This window comes from Eretmochelys imbricata, chromosome 18, assembly GCF_965152235.1.
Source record: "Eretmochelys imbricata isolate rEreImb1 chromosome 18, rEreImb1.hap1, whole genome shotgun sequence".
Lineage (NCBI taxonomy): Eukaryota > Metazoa > Chordata > Testudines > Cheloniidae > Eretmochelys > Eretmochelys imbricata.
The window spans coordinates 14,098,346-14,120,781 of record NC_135589.1 but is presented as its reverse complement, the minus strand read 5'-3'; the positions used below and the strand labels follow the sequence as shown (position 1 = coordinate 14,120,781).

Sequence of the window (22,436 nt, the reverse complement as noted above, 5' to 3'; positions counted from 1 at the left end):
ACTAAATAAATAAACCCGAAGCCAGGGTCCACAGGCTGCAATCTAATCTAAACCAATAGATTGGAAAGATGGCCTCCATTCATCTGGAAATAGCTAGATATTGAAAATGCTAAAGCCAGAAATAACTATACTAGAGGAAAAAATGGACATGTTTACCTGGCATAAAGAGAAAGTCCTCAAAAAAAGATGACAAAGGGGTAAGATGAAAGGGGAAAAAAATTTCTCAAGAGGATTAAACCCCTCAAGTCTTGAATGCCGCCCCCACCCCACAAACACGCATGTCAGAGCCATGCAGTTTAATGACCCACCAATAACATACACAAAACACAAGGAAAGGCAGGAGTCCTGAGGGTCACAAAGATTTTTTTTTTTTTTATGTACAGTACATCTATAGATCATGATCTGCACCATAACTCCCTCTAAAGAAGACCTCCCAACCTGCCCCTGGGTTTTGCAGCACTGTCCCACTTTGACCCCCAAGCCTTCTGTCTTGGTTGAAGGACAGTTTGCCCCAGACCCCCTATTTGAGAGGGCCCTCAAGCCAAGTGGCATTGCGACCTGGCACAGGGGGTCACAATGCCACTCAGGTTTGGCCCATCTACTCCTTCATCTACAGAGGGGCAGACAAGCCAAATTTGAGTGGCATTGCAGCCCCATGCACTAGGTCAAAACACAAATTAAATTTGGCCTCTCTGCCCCTTCAGCTTCATCTATGGAGGGGCCAAACCTGAGCGGTGCTGCGTTCTGCTTTAGCTACTTGGAAGGGCAGGAGGTATGTTCTAAGGTGACCCCAAAGAAGCTGAGTGTCAATCCAGTCAGTCTAACACACAGGTATTAAATGAAGTCTGCATGAAGCCATGAGTCAAACAGCTTCAGCAGCCCAAGGGTGGTCAAGTGCTGATGACTTTCAGTTACACCAACCTGACCAAGATTTGAACCAGTGACCTAGAAGAAAAACGCTCTGTGACCTATCACAAGTCCCATGAGCTATCCAGTCCTCCTATAATGGTTCAGTTAAATTACTTAACTACTAGAGACATTGGCAGAAAGGCTAATCCTTTCCAAACTTAAAATGTTGATTCAGAAACCACTGTGTATTATTATTATTGCAGGTTTATACTTTTTTCATTGTTTTGCACATAAGGATTTATAATAACTAAGCAAGGCAATTTTTAAAGACTTCTTCAAAGCAACAGGGCACCTAATTAAAAATTCTGTGTCCAACCATTATTCATAACTGCCAATTCTAGCAGAACATTTTAAACAAAGAAAAATATTATCTTACAACTTGGATGTAAAAAACCATTCATCAGATTAAACTCTGGTAAAACCCCATTTGGCTATTTTTGAGATAGCTGATCATTTAAACCATATTTTTCCTCCACCAGTTAAGAATTCTCTCAACATGATAAAAAAAATCTCAAGAACTGCCATCAATTTAGCACTCCAATAAAAGGGCCTTTAAAATACCTGAAGGAATTTGATTTAGAAACAGCTGAATACAAATTAAGACTGTACAGCATGTGATTTTGTACTACCTCCCTTTGTTACAAACACAGAAGGGAGAAGCTTATTCAGTTCTTCTTTGATCTGGCACATCTTAAACACTGAGAACTCTGTGCAATTCCTGCATTTTGCCCCTCCATCCCTCCTTTGAATCCCACCTCCTCCCACATAAGCAGTGTGTGTATCTGAAGGTACTATTTCATTACATTACACAGGTCTTTCAAATGCCACATGCTTTTAATTTATTTGAGCCTTGCAGAAAGGCTGTCAGATCTGAGGGGACTGGGAGCTGCTTACACCTGGAAGGTGCTGAGTGCACACAACACCTATTGACTTCAAAACAGTTATGATTAGACACAATGAGCTATGCTATGCCAAAGTATTATTGAACATTTACATGCATGAAAGCCATGGTGCATATATTACAGGCAGAGAGGTTTTCACTGGGCATAATAATAGAATATACTATATATGCTGTGATGCTTATGTATGAGAACTTTCAAGCATAACTTGTCGTTAGAGTTTTATCCATTGACTATACAGTTAGACGCAGACATGCTTCAACATGCTTCCAGATGCTTGCACGCCTGGCCCAGTGTGTTCACACGGTTTAATTACCTTCCTGTATTTGGCATCAAAAGGCAAATATTAACACCAACTGCAGCTACTCACCCTTCGGCACTGAAAACAGAGAGCACGTGGGAAGGAAGTGCATCCAGGGGACATGCCCTCCCTAATCAGAGGTGAAGATTATGTGGTAGACAGAATTACACAGAGTAGCAGGTTACACGGAGGAGTGCAGAGAAAGTAACAACAGCTGCACTTTCCAGATGAAAGATTTATGATGGTATTTTACCGCAGTCCATGGAATTTTGCACTTCAGAGTGTGAAGTTTTTAGTTTATTGGTCCAAACTGCTACAAAACTCAAAAGCTTAGATTAGAAAAATGTTTGGTGCTTTCGAAAGAAAAAACATAGAAACAGCACCTGAAATCCTCTCAGTTTTCAAAGACTTTGACAGTCAACTGCCTGACAAATAATGGAGAGCTGCACTCAATCACAGTCTACCTTGCCCATAATGATTCCTTTGATCGTGAACAGAGCACAGGGGACTGGAATTCTTAACTTTATGAGCAATTTTTCTATACCAATATGCAACGCACTGCGCTACATGTGGGCTTGAAAATTACCACACCTGGAAACAAATGGATTTTGGTAATGAATTTCTTCGGTATTAGAAAGGCTATGAAAAGTGATGTTTTTGCACTAGATGTCTTGATTGGTATTGTACAGTGTGTGATATTATAGATTAGGTACCTTCTTTATATTTCGCAAGGCCTTAAGGATTAAATATATCAAAGAACCAAAGCACCCAATTGCTTTATTTAAACATGAACACTACGAAGCACCTACTGAACCTGGTCCTCGTTAACAGGCCCATTTTATTCTCTTTAAACTCATGGAGAACAACTCCCTTGAAAACAGTCACCGCATTTTGGCAATGCATAAAGAGGAAGTTCAACAGCCTGAGGTCAGTAATAACTACAGTAGATACAGAGCATAAATTAGGTCTTTATGCTTCACAGTAGTGAAGCATGTATATTCTTTTATCTTAATTACTAGAATCTTTCTATAAATGAAATATTCAGGCCATGTTTGCAGCCACTAGGGTATAAACAGCTGTAACGTGTTTCTCTAAAGAGATGCTCTTTGTATTAAAGCTAAATTGCCTTCATCTTTCTGCAAGGTTATGTTTAACCCCTCCCTTAACCCACTCTTTCCAGTTTTGATTTGCACATGTCATAAACCCACAAACATTGTTCATGTTTACTGCTGTGTGTGCGCCATACAGCAATCTATAAACAACTCAATAGCAGCACTACTGGGTTGGCCTTTTCAGTTCCGTGCCATGTGGCTTTACACTACCCGTGAATCCTGTGAGTACCTGGAAGAACTGGTGTGCAAATGAGGCTGCATACTAGTTATTCTGCAGGGTTTTTTGAACGAATATCCTCCTTCAAGCGTTTGAAGCGGGTGATTATTTCCAGCCATTTAAGCTATAAAAATGAAGAGGCCTCCCAAAATGTTCATTCGCCATGAAGAACAGTAGCTGAAAGCCTGTGCGGTCGGATGACTGTGGCAGTTGGGCCAAGTAATCCACCATCTGTGCAGTCTCCCTCATACAACCAATGAAATTATCGCATGCAAATTATCGATAGAGTAACCGTGGTGATTGGATGAGTTACCTCTAATATCACAATCATCTAAGGCTTCTTGACTTGGCATAGAAACATTTTTCTGCACCTGGAAGCCCATGCTGTTGCACAGGTGTAATTCGTAAAGACAATATTGCGTAGACCTTAAATATTGGACAGTAAAACTACGAATCCCAGTGATGACTGAACTTAGTGATATTCCAAACAAAGAGAGCTCTCAACCATCGCTTTAGGTTGACTCACCAGACATTCTAGGCTTCAGAGTAACAAGGTGGGTGAGGTAAAATCTTTTATTGGGCCAACTTCAGAAGGTCGTCAAATAAAAGATACCACTTCACTTACCTTGTCTCTCTAATATCCTGGGACCAACACAGTTTCAAGAAACCTGCAGACACAGACTGAGTGACAATACTGGAATCCTATTGTATACATGAAGCCTGTGGATCTTTTATGGCTGCATATCTGAAGAGAGGGCTATAAAAGCTTTGGGTTACAATGATGTCCAATTACCTACATCTTATTAGTCAGCTTTTCCACCGAAACTGCACGGAGTAAACAGATGGTAGTGGCCAGGCCACTTCTACTGTTGGAGGAGGAAAAATATCTTCCTCTTTTAATTGCTTGTCTGTATTGGATTCCGTTGACAAAACTGAAGAGAAGATTCACCTTTTTCAGAGCCATCCGAGGGATATACCAGCCAGCAGCGGCACCTTGAAATTCAATGTTGTAAGATATTAAATTCATAATTTGACCCATCAAAGCTTCACACTGACTGCATGGTGATGGTCCCATTGCATTGAAAACTCAACTTGAAAAGTGAAGAGGGTGCGTAGTAGCTCTCCTCTAGATATGGCTCTGGAGTCTGGGAGAGCCAGGACTGAAAGCTCAGTGACCTTGTGGTGAAGTGTCTGTGACAGTAGAACAATCCTCTCTTCAGGAGAGACTGATCAAATCTGATTCGTAACATTACAGGTCAGAGCCTGATGATCTGGGTCTGTGGTCACTAGATTTCTGACACAGGGAAATAAAATCACAGATCTGTCTCTTCCTTACTCATCCTCTCACTGAGAGGATGCATATCTATCTATCATAAGACGCAGTATCAGAAGGGAGAACATTAAACGAGTCCACAACATCAGGTTAAATTTAGGACTTTTGTGGCATTTCCAATGGCTTCCATAGGCTAATAAATGGGAAAAAATAAATTAATCATAGCCATAAAATGATGGTTTTCAACCTTTTTTTAATTTGAAGACCCCTAAAAAACGTTGAAAGGAGGGGAGGACCTCTTTGGAAATCTTAGGCATAATCTGCAAGCCACCAGGGGTCCGCAGACCAGAGGCTGAAAACCATTGCCATAAAAGACCCACTTATCTCAGGCAATGACAGAATAGCCTGGGAAAAATGAAGGACGCTGACTTGATATCCAGGAGGGATGCACATAATTCCTACTGTTTGTCTGGCCATCTGCCTGACAAATAACTCATTAGTACAGGAGTGGATCTGAAGAACAGAAAAATATTTGGAGAATCTAGAGGGAAGGTCAACTAGTCTAATTCTACCATGTGTGACCTAGTTTAAACCCACAGGGGGTAGAAAGACTTCCCAGGATGTTTTGTAAACGTTCTGTATCTTCAAAGTAATGAAGCTTGATATAACAAGTATGTGAGGCACTTTGGTAATGCACAGACAACTCCTTTTATTGTTACTAAATTTCAAAATACCTGGAGTTCACTGGTGCAACAAGCAGTAAATTGTCAATGAGCTTAGTCATATGGCAGGTGTCTGATGCTGGGAAGAACATAAGGGTAATTGTTTACCTGATAATTACACGGGGTTTTTTTATAGCCATGACTTGGGGGTACGATATTCCAAGCTGTGAAAGAAGCATGCTTTCTTGTCTTGCCCCAGTTTCATAAAACCTTTGTAATGACAAACCAACACTTAGAGCATTGTCTCTAGCTATCCAGTGCGGCAAGGTTGTCTAGGCAGGCAACGCTAAGGCACTGCATCACCAGGGAGGAATTACTGTTTCCATCAGACTCCTATGCTGGCCCAGATAGCTGGGCCTCAAGAAACTTAAAGCCATATGGGTGGGACAACCCAACTCCAGTTCACACATCCAAGGACACCGCTACATCAAATCACTAGATGCGTCCCAGAAGAACAATTCTGGAAGCTTATTTTTCATTTTTATTTGATGCCTGTCTAGAGCTCTAGTCACCTCTCAAGATACAAGCAGTTAAAAGATCTAAAGACTACCCTATTCAACACACACTGTAACACCTGCCTACCCATCCCCATCATGACACCATATCAGATTGTCCTTTGCCTCTACTTCCCTTGCTCCCTTATGAATCTCCAGCCTCCCTAAATACCTCTGAATAAGGATATGCTTTGCACTACGTCCAGGTGGTTAACCAACCCAGGCTGTGGTGGACCAAGAAAGGAAGCATGTCCTAGAATTACAGAAACCTCATGGAAGCTGTTCTGGCAGCAGCTGCCTCTTGACTTGTTTTCATAAACTGAGCTGCTGTTTGAGGGCCTCTGCTTAGGTCACCTGTGGCCATAGGTGCAGAAACTAGTAGCACCCCCCGGCTTCGAGACTTTCCTTTATATACAGGCTTTGCAGTTTGTTTCAATGGCTCTCAGCACCCCCACTATATGCACTGTTCCAGCACCCCTGCCTCTGGCAGTATGGCACAAGGAGAGAGAAACTATTTCGGGCTTTGTGTGTTATGATCAGGACCTCCAACTCCCCCAACCCACATCAAAAGTGCACCTGAAGCCAGGACGGCTCTCAAAGTATCCGTCCCATGTTCCCTCTGCAATGCACTGCTCAGCAGGCAGACCACTACCTTCTGCACTACTTTGGGTTTCTGAGTGATCCCACCATGCAGCCCCCTGTAGAATGCATGACGGTTGCTTGGCCTGAAAGTGATGAAGACATGGATGACAGTAACAGCATGGGAGAGAAGAGGTTCCACTGTCAAAGGTAGATGGAAAAATACTTCTCTGGCTACAGCAGGTATTCAATCTTCAAAAAGGAGGCCTGGCCCTAAAAACAGAACCCCAATTCTGCAGACCTGAGTCACAAATGGTGGATGTGCTCCCTCAACCAGGTGTGCAGAACTTGCCTTCATCAGTTTTTCCATCAGCTTCCCACTACATCCCTCCAGATTAATCTACATTAAGCCTCAGAAAGCTTACCCACATCTATTCTCCAACATCAGACAGAGTCATTTTTGCAATGCACTAGCAGGTCTGGGTTAATGGAATGCAGTTCTCTTACTCGCCTAGATGAGCCAAGAACCATTTGTACCTCTATTTGAAAGACGCCTCAAGGAATCCGTGAAGGCATTGAATACTAGGGTAAAGTCGCAGAGAGAGGAACAAAGAATTAATCTTCAGGCAAAACTTGTCTGTTGCACTGAAGAGCCAATCTGAGGATGGAATCATATTGAAGAGAACACTGCCCTGGAAAGAAAATTCCTGTCTCCACGAGGCGTCCACCTACTGGAAAGGATAACAGTATCATGAAGAATATACAGTGCCAGGCATTTCCAGTCCAGCTCTGTGCTTTATAGCAATTTCTCTTGCATTCCTGAGAAGTCACTGATCACACAACCAACTCTAAGCCCACTTCAAGCTTTCAGTCAGTCATGGTCACCTTTGCACCTTCCCCTTAGCCATCCACAGTTTTGGGGGTGGGGGGTTTTCCAACTAGTGATGTGTTATCACTTTAGTACTCTTGCCCTACAAACCATAGAATCATTTTATACTACTCAAATTGCAACTCAAAACCTTACCTTCATCTAATAATGTTTGGCTTTTATATAGCCTTTTTCATCCCTAGATCTCATCATTATCACCATTTTAGAAATGAAGAACTTGAGGCACAGAGAGAGAGGAAGTGACTTGTCTAAAGTCATCCTACAGGTGGCAAATCTGGGAATAAAACCCCAGGTCTCCCAAGCCCCAGGTCCGTTGCTCTATCCATTAGGCCAAAGGAGGCTTTAAAAACTTCCCTTCCCCTGCCATTACAGCCTGCTATTTAATTCTGACTAATTATTCTAGCAGAACACCTGCTTGCATCTTTATAGCTTCATGGTTTTAGCCATATCAGCATTTCATTTCTGAGAAGGATCCTTACATTTGGTTGGTTGCTTATGCCAATTGCCGTAATTATACCTGGCATTTTGCTCTTTTGAGAGTTGCATTTAAAAAGAAAACAAGCAGCCAGTCTATTGTTACGTATATCATCCTTCACATGAATTATGTCAGCACTCTGAAGAGGTGACTGGAACACAGAGTGGTTTACAGAGAAAAGCACTACAGCTTGTATATATGCAGAAAGAAAAATAAGATGACAGTAAAATAAAATCAAGGATTTGTTTCTCATAAACACAATTTTTTTTAAAGTTCTCAGTATTTTTGATTGGGCTGGACAGATATAGGCAAAACGACACCAACAGGAAAACACCCCCCCCCCTTTTTTTTTTTTTTTTTTTTGAAGTATTAAAGAAATTCTCCTTAGAAAGCAGAGAAGAATACTTATACAATACTAATTTAATTAAAGAGTTATTTATTTCCTCTTAAATACCCTCTAACAAACAGCACACAATGAATACTGGCTGATTTAAAATCAATCACTTTAATCAAAATAACAAGTTTAAATTCTCCAAGGTTTGGTATTCAGTGTTCAATGATTATTGAGCCAAAAACGCACATCCATGACATCCTTACTCCATGCATACCCCAACTCCCAGGTACAGAACAATCTGGCCTTCTTGTTTACGCATCTAAAGATGAATTTTATCACTTGCAGAAGGCCAGCCAGCAGGCGGCCTACAAAGCACTTAAATCCCATGTATGCCCTCAAAACAGGCCTTCTGCAGCACAGCAAATTTTATTTGTAGAAGACTAGCATGGGGGTGTCATCTGGTGGAGTTGACTTTGCCTGTTTCCCAGAGGGACAGCGTTTGTCTCTATGGGTATGACTACATTGCGACAACGCACAACACAGCAGCGAGTCCCAGAGCAGGGGTCAACTGACTTGGGCTCACTACAGAAATAAAAATAGCAGCGTAGACATTACCACTCAGACTGGAGCTCAGGTTCTGAAACCCAGCAAGGGGAGGTGGGTCCCAGAGCCTGAGTGGGAATGTCTACACTGCTATTTTTAGCCCTGTAATTCAAGTCCCATAAGGCACAGTCAGCTGATGCAGGCTCCGAGACTCGCTGACCCAGGTCTTTTTGTTGTGTAGATGTACTCCATGTGGTATAAGCTGGAGTTTAAATGGTACCACCCCACCCAAACTCAGAAGATATCACAGCCTCTGCACTAGCTCTTTAATCCCTGTGGTCCTACCACATTCAGTCTCATCCTGCCACTCCTTACACTCACCAGGGTTTCTCCGTGCCCGTCACAGATGGCACCCAGCATTTTATCCAGCACCATAAAGGACTGGCCATCTTTATACATTAAGTATTTATTATTCGTATTGTGGTAACACCTATGGGACCCAATGTGCTAGGCGCTGTGCAAACACTAAAGACAGTTTCTGCTCTGAGGAGCTTACTTGTTCAAGACAAGAGGCAACAGATGGGCAGACGGACAGGTGAGCATAAGGTAACAATACCGATAAGTATGAAAAGCAGTCATCGCAGTACACCGGATGCCACTGTCAAGTTTTCTGTCTGCTTCATGGCAGAGAAGAGTTTTAAGGAGGGATCTGTAGGAGGACAGCAGAGTGACTTTGTGGATGGTTACCCTGAGTGCCTCCCACAGTTGAGAGGCTGCTTGGCAGAAAGGCACAGGCTCTTGTATGAGAACCCAACCGTAACTCAGGCCAAATGCTCCAAGTCAATTACCCAACTCTTGCCTCTCAAAGAGTGGGAATTAGGGTGGGGATGGTTTTCTGGTTTGGGTAACCACCTGGCTAAATACAGAACAATTTTCCAAATCTAGTTTATTTGGGACAACAAGTAAAGTTATTATATGCTTTGAGGTTGTATATGACTTACTCTGTCAGGTTGACAGGTTCTCTTTTCCTCTGACCTACCCTATCCTAGGGGAAAGTCACATGGCTGACGTTGTCAGCAGCTGGAATCTCCCTCCCTCACGCCCTTACCTCCAACTGGTGTTTGAAACAGTTGAAATGCTAGTGCAGATGGGACAAAACTGTTGTCAGCGCCGTTCAGAAAACATGACAGACCATGGTGCAGTAGGTCTTAATCAGTTTCTGCAACACTGTTGAAAATGTTTATCTATTTTGTGTGTTCTAAGTTATTCTCAATGTGGTGAAACTTTACAATTATGCTTAAGCATCCTAAATTATAACTTTATGGTTACAATAATAAAATAATGAACTCATAAATTGTACCACCAATCACCCCTACACATACAGAATTTCACAGCCATAACAACACAGGAAAGCAGCATAACTCTCTACTGAAATTATAGTTAGGAGAGGTGTCTTTTTTGGGTATCTGGTGGTGGGATGTTGATTATGTCTTACACATCCACACACTGTACTGCATATGAATATTTTCACCTGATAAGCTATCAGTTTGCTTTGAAGAACAAGTTGAAGCAAGCCAGCAAGATGATCCTTTCCCAGTGAAACCCAGCCAAGCAAGAACAAAACATGAGAATTTAGTGATCAAAGTGACATTTTACCTTCCTTATAAAGAAAACCAATTTGAAAGTGGGAAAACAAATTTCTCTAATGAATTATCTTTAGTGACTTATGAAGTGTAACAATGTATCTTTTGAGACTTAACACTGAAAAAAAAAATCTGAAGTGCTCAAGTACCCCCTGATGACCAGAGAGAAAATTTCAACTTCAATAATCCTAAAGGTCAGAAGCATTATTAAAACATGACAGATGCCCTCACTATTCAACACTAAAAGAAAAGGCTAAATTTGTTCTAACTCCAATTGCTCTCAGTAGCTGTTAAACAGCAAATGTACCATTTATTTTTTTAAATGCAGAAGTAACACTTTTTTTGTTTTGTTTTCAAGACAGCAGCTCCTGTTTTATTTAACAGCCAATTATCTGAACACCAGGTGTAGGAAATGACGATGTTTACATTGGAGAAATACAAGGAAAAAAGACAGTGGGGAATCAAAAGTCAAAGGGTTCTGGGCTGCTACGCTGCAATGAGGAAAGGGTTTGTATAATTAAGAATGTGGACAATTAGATTTTTCCAAAGGATACACATAAATTTGCACTAGTTTAAATAGCTACAATCAACCCTCTGATATTCCATTAAAGGTGTTCTCGTGTACACAGGCTTATAGCTCCCTCTTGATAACACAGTATGACAAAAGCAATTCTTATTATACTTCACCACCATGAGATTTAATTACTTTTTTGCGTTCTGTCTTCTCCCAAAGTCTGGGTCTGTCCTTGGCTCATCATAACTAGACAGTATTTTTTGGATTTTAATGGAATTTGTTTTGGTTTTGTATTTTTCTGTTTTTAATAGGGTAAAATAAGAATGTGGGTAAATAATGCAATTGTAATTTCGCAGAAAGAGCATGGTAGTTCATGATAAAAGTTTTATTTAAGTGTCTATGATTCCTAAAATTCACATTTTGTTTTACGTAGAAGTAGTCGTCTCAAAAGAGCTTTAAAAACATTGGAGTATTTTTCTGATTGAAATGAGATGACGACCATCATTAGACACAGTTTCTATGCACTGTCCACCATGTTCTGTCGTTCAGAACTGTGTAGCACATGCACGCAAACAGGCCAGTAGCTCCTCCCCAGCAGCAGTGCAAAGTGCAAATGACTCCTCTGCTGTGGGAGTGGCTTCTGCAGCTCTTCACTGGAGCCAGTAGAAAGAGCTCATGCAGCTCCTTTGTTGTGGTCAGGGGTGAATCCTCAGTATCTTCCAAAAGGGCTTTTTATTTATCAGTTGGCTAAAAGCCAGCTCTGAAAACACACACCAGTGGCCTTCCGTATGCCCAGTAGTGCAAAGTCATTAAGAGGCAATGCAGCTAAAAGGGTGATCACATGAGGATTCTTTTTCAAAGACGCTTTCCGCAGTACCCCTAAATTTTTAAGATCTGGATTCACATGGTAAAAATTTAGGCCCTGTGGGCTGACTGGAGGAGGAGCTGGGGTTTAACCACAAGAAAACAGTTCTAACTCTCAACTATTTATTTTCTAGTCTCAATACTCATTATCTCATTCATTTTACAACCCTCGCCCCCAAATTTTAATGCTGCTTCCCTTTCCCAGGGAGGCTGTTGTGACTGTGAGGCAATGATTTTTAACTCTGCAAAAGATTATTTGTAGTTGCACTGCTGTAAGTGACACTTCCAACGTTACACATGAAAAACTCTATAAACCAATGCACTTTTCTGGATGAGGGAAAGCCAGTCATGAAATGTTAGGTTTCAGCCAACATCAAAAGGGGCAGAGGATACCCTTTGAGAGTCCCCTCCTCCCCAACACCGGGAGATGTTCAGATACATCGGGCTAGTTCCCTAAACTGGTGGTTTCTATATGTACCTTCAAAGGCAGACAACAACAAAAGAAAAAGTGGTACTATATTTTTTCCATTAAGTTCAGTGACACTATCAGTCACTTTCAGAGGCTACAGAGTAACAGCCATGTTAGTCTGTATTCGCTAAAAGAACAGGAGGACTTGTGGCACCTTAGAGACTAACCAATTTATTTGAGCATGAGCTTTCATGAGCTACAGCTCACTTCATCGGATGCATACTGTGGAAAGTACATAAGATCTTTTTATACACACAAACCATGAAAAAATGGGTGTTTACCACTACAAAAGGTTTTCTCTCCCCCCACCTCACTCTCCTGCTGGTAATAGCTTATCTAAAGTAATCACTCTCCTTACAATGTGTATGCTAATCAAGTTGGGCCATTTCCAGCACAAATCCAGGTTTTCTCCCCACCCCCACACAAACCCACTCTCCTGTTGGTAATAGCTTATCTAAAGTGATCACTCTCCTTACAATGTGTATGATAATCAAGGTGGGCCATTTCCAGCACAAATCCAGGTGCCCCCCCCCCTTTTTTTTTATCACTTTAGATAAGCTATTACCAACAGGAGAGTGGGTTTGTGTGTGTTGGAAAAAAAGGGAGGGGGTCTGGATTTGTGCTGGAAATGGCCCACCTTATCATATACATTGTAAGGAGAGTGATCACTTTAGATAAGCTATTACCAGCAGAGAGTGGGGTGGGGGGGGAGAAAACCTTTTGTAGTGGTAAACACCCATTTTTTTCATGGTTTGTGTGTATAAAAAGATCTTCTGTACTTTCCACAGTATGCATCCAACGAAGTGAGCTGTAGCTCACGAAAGCTTTTGCTCAAATAAATTGGTTAGTCTCTAAGGTGCCACAAGTACTCCTTTTCTTTTTTCAGAGGCTAACCACTGTTTAAAAATGCCATAGAATAAACAGGTACCTTTCTCCTCAAACACGACATCTCTGAATTGCCATCTAAAAGAATACACAGAACTCCAGGTATTCAACATATCTAGCTCACATAACATGCCAAAGGTAAGCAAATGAAATTGGCAGTTAGTAAGAATTTCACCGAAACAACCTGTTACAATAAGAGGGGGCTGGGAGGAAGAAGAGTGAAGGAAAAAACTCAACCCTGTCTTCATAACACTGTATTTTTGTACCAATATTAAATAGAGGATTCAAAGTGCCATCTTGGCAAAAGTATATCACATATCTATGCAAGAGCTCTGTGAAAAGGCAGGGAATTATCAAAAGGGATTCATATGGAGCTGGAATAATTTTAATACAAAATGCCCAGCAAATCTCCCTGCACTGCTGACAAATCACCAGCTGAGGTAAATCCTAGATAATGAAACATTGTGAGAAAGGCTCTATTTAATAATTTAGCCCCTGTCAAGGAGTTTGTATTGATTCTTGTTTTCAGCACAGGGAGAGAATGTTATCTTCAGCCTTACAGCTCAATGACAGCAACAGTGAATTTAATCACTGTGCTGCTCCTGCCATGCAATCCTTAAACCGTCACCTCTGATTCTTTGTCATTCCTCATTCATTTCTTCATAACCCCCCACCCCAATCTTTATGTGAACTTTTTTTTCCCTACTTGCCCCAGTGAAACCAGAGTAGCATTTCAAGCTCCCTGTATTAAAGGTAGCAGTCAATCCTCATTTGCGGACTAAATTTTTTATTTTAAATAATTTAAACACCGTTTCAAATGTCTCATCCGTTCATCTCTTTTATTAATAAGTCCACTCAGTATCTTAATAGCAGACTTATCCTTGATGAGGGTAGTATTATGCCAATCCTAGGACATCTGCTCTAGCAAAGGTTTTAGAAATAAAAGAAAATACAGACAAGAAAAGGTTGAAGGAGAAGGAAAAAATCTGGGGGAAACCCAGCATCTATATTAATCAGGACTTTTTCCACACTAAAATGGAAAGGTCAAGCAGCCTCACAACTGACCAGGGAAAATTAGCTTGGAATTAATTTAGTTGCCATTCAGGAACAAAACACCAATTCATCTACAAACAGAAGGAGGCTGTTAAACACACCGGTGTTTGTGGCTAGAGACACCTCACCCCCAGGAAATGTACATTCAAAAGCATTATCCCCCAAAGAGAGATTTTGATAGGAATTCTGGGTCCTTGTTTTACATTCAAGTTACAGTAAGAAAAAAAGGACGCTACCCTTGCATAATTCAGAAAACTAGCTTTCCTTTTAATTTCCCACCCCCTTTCCAAGGTGAGATGCAATTCTTTCTGTTTTATAACCCTTTGGATCACAGTAAAATGATCCCACAGGCCCTTACAGCCAAGGTCATCATACACAGATTTTCTATTACAGGGCACTAGTGGCATTTCACAACTGTCTTTTTATGCACTTCTGCCTTTCCGCCCAGACTATAAATTGTTACAAGGCCCTGGGGCAATCCAGCTGTATACTCCATTCAAATCAGGCTTCAAGGAGAAAGCATCGCAGTCAAGATGCTTCAATCAAGTAAACACACAGGCACAAAGGGCAACTGCATCACAACTAATAATGTTTCTTTTTGTATGGCAAATGCACCATTTTTCTGTTTTAAAAGCACTGCAAGTTTCTCTCTGATGCTCAGATTCAAAGTGTAGCCTATTAGCATTTTATATGGGGCACCCAATCAAATCAAAACATGATAAATCAGCAGCATGCTGCTAAAATCCATTTGATGGAGGTTTTTAAAGCAAAAAACCTAAAAAGGAAATTTGGACTCATTCATCAAACAACTGGAATTTCAGACTAGAACAAAGGTATGAATCAAACTATAAAAAGGCAGACTGCAGGATTTATTTTCTTTGTTGTATACATTAACTCACGCTGTGCTATGGTCACAGATTTCCCACTGGTAACAAAACGTTCTATTCTTGTGCCTTTTGGCTATCAGTAATGATGGCCGACTCTTATTTGTTCTTTCATTTTCTCAGGTCTGTCTTTTCTCACCTCCTTGTGTCTCACATCAGTGCAAATAGAGAACAAAGCATAAAAACTTGGTGGTTGGTTACAATTTTTGTTTTTCTTCCATTTTTGGATGCACATTTTCTTTTCTGTTTGTTTAGCGGAAATAATTTGTTATTGCCTTAGTTTTTTATACATTAATCCTTACCTTTCAATTCAACATACATGCAAATATAAGGCTCTTTCATGTGATTAGTTATACTTTCAAACCATGTATTTTACTGCTTTGTAGAGGAACCATAGCTGCTTTATAGTGTTTTTATTTTTATAGACGGTTGGCAACTTTATTTTAGCAAATTACACATACACGCATGCACACACTCTCTCTTTATGATATTCTAATATTGTCATGATTGCTTTAAACACTGTATAATGCTACTATTACTGTTGTGACATTATACCTAAACCAACTTCTAAAGTAGTAGGAGTTAGGGAAATCTTCCCTAAGAACAAGCTTTCGAGGTCCCTTCCAGTCCTACGATTCTATTCACTGTCACTGCAGTGTTTCTTGAACCCTCAGTTGAAGCATCTAGTACTAGTTACTGTTGGGAACAGGAAATGTAACCAGTTGGCCATCGGTCTGATCCAGGAGAGCAATTTCTATGTTCCATTATATGTGGCTGAAAAAGCCTTGCTTATATCATCAGTTTTTTCTGTGCGGTACAAAGTCTCATGCTGAATTTCCCACTCATGTTGAAATTCCCACCAGAAATACTGATGCAGACATGATCACTGAGGCAGGTTTTGCTGTATTTCATTTTAATGTGATTAGGAAAACAACGAGAAAGTTTCCTGATAGAATGCCATTTATATGTTATTGACATTACTACTACCCATTTATGAATGGCATTTACCTCCATAATAGCAGTTCAAATCTGTTATGTGCCATTAAAATGATTGTATTTTGCTCGCACTTTTAGGTAGTTTTTAAGAGAAAACCTACTACATTTGTTTGTGGTAATATGGATTGGTGCTGCAGTGAGGCCCCTGGTGTTCGAGCTTCACAGGTACTGATACCAACTAGAACACATTTTTGAACAGGTCCCATATAATCCACTAGGCTACCTAATCTGTAGAAACATTTTCATCGGAATGTTGAGAAGTAGCAAACCATTGAAGCTGGTTGGTGCCATAACAGGAATGAAAGGACCAATATACTGGGAGGATCTGGATACCGATTCTACTAGAGAGACACCCACTCCTGGATAGATTTATTCTGCAGGAGAAATAAGAACAAAGGCTTCCAGAATTTTTCCCCACTGGAAGGGCACCTAATGTGGAACTAGAAACAGGTCTTCCGAGGAGATTAAAATGCCCATGAGAAACACAAGGTTTGGTTTTTTTAAACTAGAACATTGTTGGAAGAAATCCTTTTCAGGTGTGTCTTAACAAGACTTCGATGTGTTATCTTTGTTAGCTAAGGAAACTAACACAAGGTAAAAGCCTAGTGAAGACAAGGCAGTTTTGTAGTTTTTATTGCATTTGCAGGTCAAGGTAAACTCTAGGGTCCCTCATAGTCTTTACTGCAACCCCCTAATGCATAATACTACAGATTCCATGGTCTTCCCTAGAATTTTACTTCACAAAGTTACATGTTAGCTAAAAGGAGATAAAAACAAACCATTCGTCCTAGTCAATACAAGACTTGGAAGGTTTTGCTTGGGCTGTGCCTACATCCAACTCAAGTAAATGTTATTCTGAAACTGCTGAAGGGAGCCTCTCCCCCTAGTTCACCAACAGCCCTAAGAAAGAGAGCATCAATAACATCTTGCTGATAACTCTCTTGGGTGTGCTAATAGGATTCCCCTGCATGAGCCAGTCACCCAAGTTACGATCCCGAATTCTCCCTCTCAGCTGTAAGTAATCACAGTCAACAGTTTGATGAAGGTGCAAAGAACAAAGGTTGAGAAGGAGGGACTTAGCTTTGAGGCTTGTAATCTCTGATGGGACTATATGATGGTGGATGTGTAGGTATGCTTCCTTGAGGGCAATCAAAATGAAGTGTCTTTCAAGGGCTGCAACCAATATTCAATTCCACAGTGAACTTTTGATATTTCACAAATTGATTCAGATGCTTCCAACGCAGAACTAGCATACCTCTTCAATCTCCTGTCATTTACAAAGGTCCTCAAGTCTACTCTTTTGGGAGGCCTGATATGGAGGAAGTGGTGTGATGATTTCAACCCTGATAAACGGGCCTTGATATGGAAGAGAAAGTGTGCCCTTTTATGGGGGCGGAAAGAAAGGGGTGAAATAAGGAGTTTGGCAGTGGGAAGGGGCATACCACTGGCTGAGCGGATCCTAGACCATTCTCACAGGAAACCCAAAATCCCACCGCTTCTCCAGAATCTCAGAAGGAGGAGAGGAATCACCTGATTTTAGCCAGATATGACCTGTTCAAACCAGAGTTTGGTTTTCAATCTAGAACATTGCTGCTGGTATGGCACTTTATGGGGGAGGTAACTGCTTGAGAAACGTGGCTCGCTTCTGGAGGGCAAAGGTGACGCAGATGATGAAAATTAGTTTCCAAAAATCAGAACTTGCGGTAGGAAGAGACATGACTTTTCAGCTAGTTATTTCATAGATATAAGAGCTCAAGTCCTTAAATGAGGACAATTCAGCCCAAAAAGGGATCTATCAAGCTAAAATACAAGAGTGAGCCTGGTATTATTACTACAATGTGTAGGGCATTTTGATTCATATGGTTACAAGGAAGTATTTAGGTAGGCTCCTGAATACCAGCTTGAGCAGAACCTATGCATGGATAAGAGTTCTTCCCACCACAAGCATCCTTTCTGCTCTGGGTCCTGAAATAAAGTTATAAATATGGCATTCTGACAGCAATGTGGTGTTGTAAAAACAACCATTTCAATATGGCTTCAGTGCAATGCAGGATTAGATTAAAAGGAGCAGGTGGCAGTGCAAGAGGCAGCCCGTAAAGCAAATACCCTCAATAATACACTCTAAAAGCAAGAAAAAGTCTTTGGTGAAAACTGATGTCATAAATATAAAGGGAAGGGTAAACCCCTTTGAAATCCCTCCTGGCCAGGGGAAAGCTCCTCTCACCTGTAAAGGGTTAAGAAGCTAAAGGTAACCTCGCTGGCACCTGACCAAAATGACCAATGAGGGGACAAGATACTTTCAAAAGCTGGGAGGAGGGAGAGAAACAAAGGGTCTGTGTCTGTCTGTATGCTGCTTTTGCCAGGGACAGAACAGGAATGGAGTCTTAGAACTTTTAGTAAGTAATCTAGCTAGGTATGTGTTAGATTATGATTTCTTTAAATGGCTGAGAAAAGAATTGTGCTGAATAGAATAACTATTTCTGTCTGTATCTTTTTTGTAACTTAAGGTTTTGCCTAGAGGGGTTCTCTATGTTTTTGAATCTAATTACCCTGTAAGATATCTACCATCCTGATTTTACAGGGGGGATTTCTTCATTTCTATTTACTTCTATTTTCTATTAAAAGTCTTCTTGTAAAAAACTGAATGTTTTTTCATTGTTCTCAGATCCAAGGGTTTGGGTCTGTGGTCACCTATGCAAATTGGTGAGGCTTTTTATCCAACATTTCCCAGGAAAGGGGGGGGTGCAAGTGTAGGGAGGATTGTTCATTGTTCTTAAGATCCAAGGGTCTGGGTCTGTAGTCACCTAGGCAAATTGGTGAGGCTTTTTACCAAACCTTGTCCAGGAAGTGGGGTGCAGGGTTTTGGGAAGTATTTTGGGGGGAAAGACGCGTCCAAACAGCTCTTCCCCAGTAACCAGTATTAGTTTGGTGGTGGTAGCGGCCATTCCAAGGATCACGGGTGGAATACTTTGTACCTTGGGGAAGTTTTGACCTAAGCTGGTAAAGATAAGCTTAGGAGGTTTTTCATGCAGGTCCCCACATCTGTACCCTAGAGTTCAGAGTGGGGGAGGAACCTTGACAACTGATATATTTTAGAGTATACTCCAGCACAAACTGCTCCCCTTTAAATAATAGGGGTGAGATAACAAAGGCTAGCAGGCCTTAAGAATCGGCTGTACAAAGACAGCAGAACAAGCCTCCCTCTCAAATAACAAAGCAATAAACAATCTTCATGTATGACAGTCCAATTCATTCCTCATTTTCCACCTTCCTACAATTATTACTCAAAGGTCGGGTTATATGAATGTGAGGTATTAAAGCCATAACAGAGCAGTAACAGATTCCAGTGCTGTCCCTCAAATTTACCCACAAGGTAACACCAATTATCAAGTGGCATTACTCTTGATATACCACTACTTAGGAAGTAGCATCCTGAGAGATCCAACATGCACTTAAATGTGTGGGTGAAGAAATGCTTCCTCCAGGCAAAAAGATGGGGGTAGAAAAGAAAAGCAAGGCTTGGGCTACATGTTGACTTGCTTAATCCATGCTGACAAAGAGCCACAAACTAAAAGCTTCCTCAGATGAGTGCTTTCCTGTTGTTTTTAAATGTACATTACAAAATAACTGAAGAATTAACTGAGGTTCACTACCATCAATGTTTTTGCAAAAGAGAAAGAAGCAGTTACTGGCAGAGGCACAGAACAAAAAAGCAATAAAACAAATATAGATATAAATTAAATCTTGTTATGAGATTACACCTAACCGAAGTCCTCTCTATTAATCAAATACACCCTTCCGAAAGGCCCATAATATAACCCACCCAACAAAAAGGGCTAGCAGAAAAATAAATATAGAAGACAGGCTCCAGGGTAACCACTGTATAAAATAATTCTGTAAGAGTTATTTACCCACACTCCAGTATCTCATAACCCAGCTGTCTGAATAAAGAGCAAGCGTTGTTTGGATTTTAAATCTGTAGTGTTCAATCATTCCTTGTCTCTACAACAAAGCAAACAAGGAAAGCATTTACAGTATGCTATTTTGCTCTTCATAAGTGACCCAACCCTCCCATCACTCTTATCAGGCAAAATCATTTAAAGGTGATAGGAGCACTAAAATAATTAAGGGGGGGTGAAGGGGGAGGGAAGGGAGAGGAGGCAAGAAAAAAAAAAGGCAGCATATACCAATGACCAAAGAACTTGCTTTTCAACTGAATGTTTTGTAATACATACTCTTTTAAACAGAAAACATCCCAGGAAAAATGGAAGTTACTTACCCTATCATAATCAGAGTTCTTCAAGATGTGTGGTCCTCATGTATATTCCATTGTGGTTACACATGAACTCCATATGCATGAGTTTGTAGAATTCTTAGAAGCAGTGTCTGTTGGTCTGTGCCTGTGCCCTTGATCTCCTCATTTCCGCTTGGAGGGTATAAGAGAAAGGCAGGACAACTGCCTCTCCAGTCCCTTCTCTACTGCAAATCCAGACATGATCTGGAGCAGAGGAGAAGGAAGGTAATTAGTGGAATACCCGAAGCTCTCCATTTACAATAGGGTAAATAACCTTTACTCTCCAAGTGCTGGTCCCTATGAGCATTCCATTGTGGGTGATTGACAAGCAAGGAGGGTGCAAGGATGCAGAAGGTATGGCTGCTTGCAGAACCACCACCTCAAAGGATGTGTTAGTGGAGAAGACTTAGACCAAGGTGGAATGTCTAATGTATGGATGGATGGAGCTCCACATTGCTACTGAGGCTGCTTGTACTCTTGTAAAGTAAGTCTTTACCTTGTGCATGAGGGGGGCAAAGAAATCACATGCCAATTGATAAAGTAGGACACTGCCAGAGATCCACTTAGAGGTCCCTCTGGGAGGACATAGCTTGTCCTCTGACTCGTTCCACTATGGCAACATATAGTCTAAATGACTGACTGTTCTGTTTTGTTCTTTGCAGGTAAAATACCAATGTTCGCCTCCAATGAAATAAATGAGACCTCTTTCTCCCTGCAGGAAGCCTGGGGCTTTGGAAAGAACAGAGTTAAGTGGATAGTCTGATTTATGCAAAATAAGTAAATTTTGATGTTATCGTAGCAAGACTGTCTTTATAGAATATTGTGTACGTTAGGTCTGCCATTAGGGCACTAATTTCATCCACCCTTCTGGCCAGGGTGATGGTAACAAAGAAAGTGACTTGCATTGACAGGTGAGACATCAAACACAGTTAGAAGTCCAAAAGGTGGCTTAGTGAGTGATGAAAGAACAAAATTAGAGTTCTCAGTGAAAGGCTGACTTCCTTACTGGTGGAAAGGTTCTAATAAAGTCTTTTAGAAACTTAGACATTACTGGGTGAGTAAAAAAATAAAGTAGCCGTCCATTGGTGGGTGCCACATGCTAAGTGCCTCCAGGTGAACCAGTAGAGAGCTAAAGGAAAGACCCATCATCTTGATGGTAAGGAGGTAATTCAAGCTAGCAGAAATATCTGTTGTTTCAGGAGACGTATGATTCTGCTGAGCCCAGGCAGAGAAATGCTCCTACTTCACTAGATAACATTTTCTGCTGGAATCCCTTCAGCTATTAACAGCAGCATGTATAGCTACAGAGCAGGAATGTTCTAGGTTCAATGACCATCTTTGAACATAAACCATATACCTGCCATGAGGTACAGAGTATCCAGGCTTGGATAAATGAACTTGACTTTCTCTCAAGTCAAGAGACCCTGATAGGCAGACAGGTTGACATTCACAGGAAACTTGGGAACCAGAATTGTCTGGGCCATTTGGACAGAGGATGGTTTGTGTCCTTATCTGTCAAATTTTATACAAGAATCCAAGGTAGCAAGTGGTCTGTTCAGGAGAGGAGAGCATTGTCTCTGGAGCACTGGCCTTAAGCTCCCCTGGAGCAGTACTTGCTGCATTTCCAGTTTATCTGGGTGGCGAACAGATCCTAATTGGGAATTCTCCGCTGAGTGAAGATGCTGTTCACCACTGCATAGCGTAACTCCCTCTTGTGATCAACAGTGAAGTGCCTGCTTAGGTTGTCCGCCAACAAATTATGGGCTCTGGAGAGGTGCTGATAGGGTGATGTGGTTCCTGATACACCAGTTCCATAAGGTAACTACTTTTATACAAAGGGAGATTAATCTTTCCCCTCCCTGCTTGCTTATACAGAACACAGTTGTTTTATCATCAGACATTATGAAGATATGACATGACTAGAGGAAAGCTTTGCAGGTTTCTCAGACTGCTCTGCGTTTCAGAACATTTATGTACATTCTGGTTTTCTGCAACATCCAAGTGCTCTGTGCCGTGTGGCCACCTATGTGAAACTCCCAGCCCAACAAGGAGGCATCTGTAGTCATCCTGTTGGGAATAAGGGCTAC

General features: G+C 41.1%; 1 protein-coding gene across 5 annotated transcripts in view; it reads right to left on the bottom strand.

The window, feature by feature from the left end:
* Positions 1–22,436, bottom strand: part of RERE (arginine-glutamic acid dipeptide repeats) — a 406,322-nt gene that overhangs the window by 207,235 nt on the left and 176,651 nt on the right. The window lies entirely within an intron of this gene.